Source organism: Dipteris shenzhenensis, chromosome 27 (genome assembly GCF_047967505.1).
Source record: "Dipteris shenzhenensis isolate YYH24624 ecotype China chromosome 27, Dip_SZ_1.0, whole genome shotgun sequence".
Taxonomy (NCBI): domain Eukaryota; kingdom Viridiplantae; phylum Streptophyta; class Polypodiopsida; order Gleicheniales; family Dipteridaceae; genus Dipteris; species Dipteris shenzhenensis.
This window is the reverse complement of record NC_141622.1, coordinates 31,640,470-31,645,446: the sequence shown is the minus strand read 5'-3', so window position 1 is coordinate 31,645,446 and position 4,977 is coordinate 31,640,470.

The window sequence follows — 4,977 nt, the reverse complement described above, 5'->3', positions numbered from 1 at the left end:
GAAAATGTAGCTCAAGTAGGAGTTGCACAATTTGTAGAGAGAAAATATGAGCATCAATGACTACCACATGAAGGTGAAGAAAATTGTAGATGCACTTGCTTCCATTGGGTCACTAGTGGAAGATGATGATTTAGTTTCTGTGACCTTGAATGGTCTAGGAAAGGATTATGCACAGTTCCGGACATCCATTTCATGATTTTGAGGAGTTGTTTGCTCTTCTAATTTCTGAAGAGTAGAGAAATGGTGGTGCATCTTCTTTAGGAGGAACTTCAAAAGAAACTGTCTTCTACTCAAATGCTAGAAGAGGTAGAGGCACAGGTAGAGCAGGCTGATCTAGAGGCCATGGTAGAAATCAGAATATGAACAAACTCAAGAAAACCAGTCCTATGGAGGAGGACGTGGTAACTCTAGAGGCAGGGGGAGCCAAAGAGGTCATGGTGGATGGCAGAGAGGCCAAAATGCAAATAGCAATGTTGAATGCTACTATTGTGGTAAAATGGGTCATATGGCTAAAGACTACTATAAAAAGCAGAATGACATCATGAATGGAAAATTGTAGCAAGGGAATTATGCATCTTCTAGTAGACAGGGTGATGACAAAAATGAGCATCTGTTTATGGTGCAGCACATGACCAATTCTATGACAAGTGCAGAGGAAAGCAATGATGTGTGGCATGTTAACTTAGGTGTGTCAAACCACATGACAGGTCATGCAGAATGGATGCAGGATGCAAGGAAAATGGAAAGACCATGATTTGTGGAGATTGGTGATGATACTGCACATCCTATTGTGCAGATTGGTGAAATTCCTTTTCACTCCTTTGTCTATGTAGGATGAGAGAAAGAAGAAATACCTGTCTGATGTATTTCATGTCCCAAACATCACCAAGAACCTGGTTTCTGTTGGTGAAATAGTTGAGCAGGGCTTGCAAGTCAGATTTAATCCTCATGGATGCTTTGTTGAGGATATGAAAAATAATGGTCGCTTGATAGCAAAAGGAAAGAAGAAGGGTAGGATGTTTATGTTGGATGTGGACATGCCTGAATTGAGTGCAACAATGTTTGCATATGGGACTGATGTGGTTGCAGATATTGATATCTGGCATAAACGCATTGGTGATGTTAATGTACAGTGACTTAAATCAATGCAGGCCTAAAATATTATTGCAGGATTGCAAAAATTCAAGGTTGCAGAAATGCATAAGATATGTGAAGCCTGTCAATTTGGAAAATAGGCAAGGAAACCATTTCCTAGACATGTTTAAGAGAGTAAGAAGCCATTGGAATTAATCCATTCTGATGTGTGGACTACTAAAGCAGCATAAATTGGAGGCTGTCATTATTTTGTCACTTTTATTGATGACTACAGCAGAAAAGTTTGGGTGTATTTTATGAAAAAGAAAAGTGAACTGTTTGGGCATTTCAAAGCTTTTAAAGCTATGGTTGAAAAAGAAACAGGCCTGTAAATAAAATGCCTAAGGTCAGATAAGGGGAAGAGTACCTCTCAAATGAGTTTCCAAGGTTCCTGTAGGAGCATGGCATAAAGTAGCAATATCCATGCAATCATACCCCACAGCAAAATGGACTTGCAGAAAGGAAAAACAGGCATATTGGAGAGGTATCTCGGGCCATGCTAAATGAAAAAGATGTACCATATTATTATTGGGATGAAGCAGTTGTTACAACAATTTACATAATGAATAGGACTCCCAATGCAACAATACATGGCATGACGCTAGAGGAGATGTATACTGGTAGGAAACCAGATATTTTTCATTTGAAAATTTTTGGTTGCATTGCCTATGTTCATGTGCCAGATGAGTTGAGGCCCAAGTTGGATCCAAAGTCTGAGAAGTGCATCTTTATTAGTTATTCTCTGTAGCAGAAAGGGTATAGATGCTATAACCCTTCTACTCGTAAGTTTATAGTGAGCAGAGATGTTGTTTTTGATGAGATGAGCAGTTGGTATAAACTAGTAAATGTGATTGATGATGTAGATGCACAAAATGGTAATGCTACACAGAATTCACAGCAACAATCACAAAATATTAGTGGACTTGCAGTGTCCTCTAGCAGTGGTTCACATACTTCGCCATGGATAGGCAGATTGAGATCAGGAGAATCTCCTCAAAGCAATGCAGATAGTGGTATGCAGGTATCATGAAAAGGAAAAGAGAAGGTAGATCAGCCTATGTTTGATGTGAATGTAGGTCACTCTTATGTGGATGGTGAATCGAGTGGCTCAGAACAGAGCATTGATGATGAGTTGGGTGTTCCTTCTGTTGTTCTCCTGTTGTTACACCTAGAGTAAGGAAGACCAGGGATGTTTTGAGAGCACCTGGAAGTGAGCCTATTTTGCGCAAGTCTACCAGAGCTAGGTATCTTGTGGCTATGCTGAAATATGATGGATTTATAGCCATTGACTATGCCTATATGGTCAAAGTGATATAGGAACCAGAACCCACTTCTTTTGAGCAAGCCATAGGAAAAGAAAAATGGGAGAAAGCCATGGATGAAGAAATGGATGCCTTGGAAGCAAATGCTACATGGGAATTGGTGCCTTTGCCTAAAGACAAGAATGCAATTGGCTGTAAGTGGCTTTACAAGGTGAAGCACAATGCAGATGGTTCCGTGAACAGATACAAGGCAAGATTAGTTAAAAAGGGGTATGTACAGAATATGGCATTGATTATGAAGAAACATTTAGCCCAGTTGCAAGGATGGCAAGTGTAAGAGCAGTGATTGCTATGGCTGCATCAAAGGGATGGTCTTTGCAGGTGCCATCTGCATTAACTCCCACTTGTCTTGCTAAGCCTTGCCCCTTGGGTGCATTGACTCCCCATTATCTTATTGCTCAATGTGACAATCCCTTGCCAGGTGCCATCTGCATTAACTCCCTATTGTCTTGCCAACAAGCCTTGACCCTTGGGTGATATCGAGTGCATATTTTGACTCTTATTTGACATAGGAGGTGATGACTCTTCAATAAAATCCTTCAATGCACTTCAATACAAAGCTTTAATCATGGACATTCCTCATTTGCACTGTCTCCTTCTACTTCCTCCGTGGCGAGCATCCTTAAAAATTCGTGTATATGCAAAATACTTTGTTGTGGTATTTTTATTTTTCCTTCTACCTCATATCCCACATGCGCTTCTTTGATTTCTTTGCCCTTGAATGCCAAGACACTATGATTGTCTCCGTCAAAACTTGAGAGACCGCTTCATCATTTGGGACCCACTCCTTCATTATACAATTAGTATACAATGTGTTGTTATCCATATTCTCCTTCTTGGCCCTTTGGCTCATACCATACCGCTGTAAATGTTGTAGCTCTCCCTTGGTCATCTCTTTGCACATCAAATACTTTTGCAACCCAAAACTTCACATTCTCATATTCATCATCCGCCGATGGCCGAACCACAACAAAACAATCGACCTTTATATCTACTTGTGGCATAAACTCTCTCTTCTTCGGTCTGCAATATGGACGTGGGAGTAATGATACAAATTTATTTTCAAAGACTGGAGTTGGGCGCAAATCGTTATGAACATTTTGCCAAAACATATTGCATTCTTCCTTGACATCCTTTGAGCCTCGCATTCTCTCAAGGTCCTTTATTAAATTTTGTGTCTTGTTAATTACAGTGGTAGTGTGTTCTCTGCAAGTAGGCTTCGAATCAGGATATCTCCGGAGCATTTCCTCTTTGTACGTAATAAATCCTTTTAATCCTTCTATTTCACAGTTAGACCTCTCATTGAATTCTTGTATAGGAGCCTATGTTGGATACCTTTCCTTGCTGGGAATTGAAGTTAAGATACTGTAAGGTTCTTTAGGTTCCCATTTTGTATCATGAGAATAATGTTGCCATTGCATTATGGGTTTTTCATCTTAAAAAAAAAACAAAAGTATTGTGGATTGGTATGACCTGTCAATGCATCACCACCCGTTTGTATGAAAGGTAGAATGAAGCTCTTCCAATCATACATTCTTTTGAGCCTCTCACATACTATACTTTCCTTACAACCACCAACTTGCTTGCCACATCTTCTTACCAAGTCATCTATTGTCTCCACATCCTTGCATTTAAGCTCTCTTGAGACTGTGCTAAAAACCTGATCAATATCCTCATGTGTATGCCCAATATACAAAAATCCACATTCGACCTCATTGAAGATTCGATGAGCAACTAGCATGGAGCAGAATGCAAACATGAGTACATTCACGTTGCACTCTCAATCGCTCACTTTAAATCATCACAAACATTGCACTTTGACATTTTTTGCCTCCTTGGGATTTTAACATATCCAAAGTTCTTCTTCCAAAGAGTATACAAAGTATGAGAAGAAGCTATGGCATCCCCTCTTTGCCTTTGCTTTTTTGCAATAGAGTCAAATACTTCGAGCTTTGTCAAGCCTGTTGGAAGGTGCATTTTAGTGATCACATCATCGTTAGGGAGTTTGGTAGATATATGTGGTTGAGGTAAAGCATTTTCATGTATGAAGTCTTGCAAAATTGCTGCTGCCCTGACAATTGAGATTCTTGATTTGGACCTTCCTCTACTACTGTGAATGCTAAATTTGTTGCTGCCCTTTGCCTTGGTGACTAAATCCCAATATGTACCATGGGATAATCCAGTAATATTGCGATATGCCTTATTGCAAATCTTTTTTCCATTTACGAGAGGTTTTACCTTTTGTCTTGAATTTAGCCTTTTATTGCCATTCTGAAGAAAGCGAGAGAGACTTGTGAGAAGGTATTCATTTTTTTCGCTTCCTCTTCTTTGCCACACGAGTCCTCTACATACCCTGACGTCTGCAAGATCAATGAAGCACATACATCTTCGCTTGTAACATAGATATCCCAATGCATTTAACATGTTCTCCTCCTTCATTACTCTCTTCGTCTTTGGTTTCTTTTGTGGATCTGCCTGGATTCGCTTTCTCTTCATGCATATGTATGACCGTTTTCGTTCC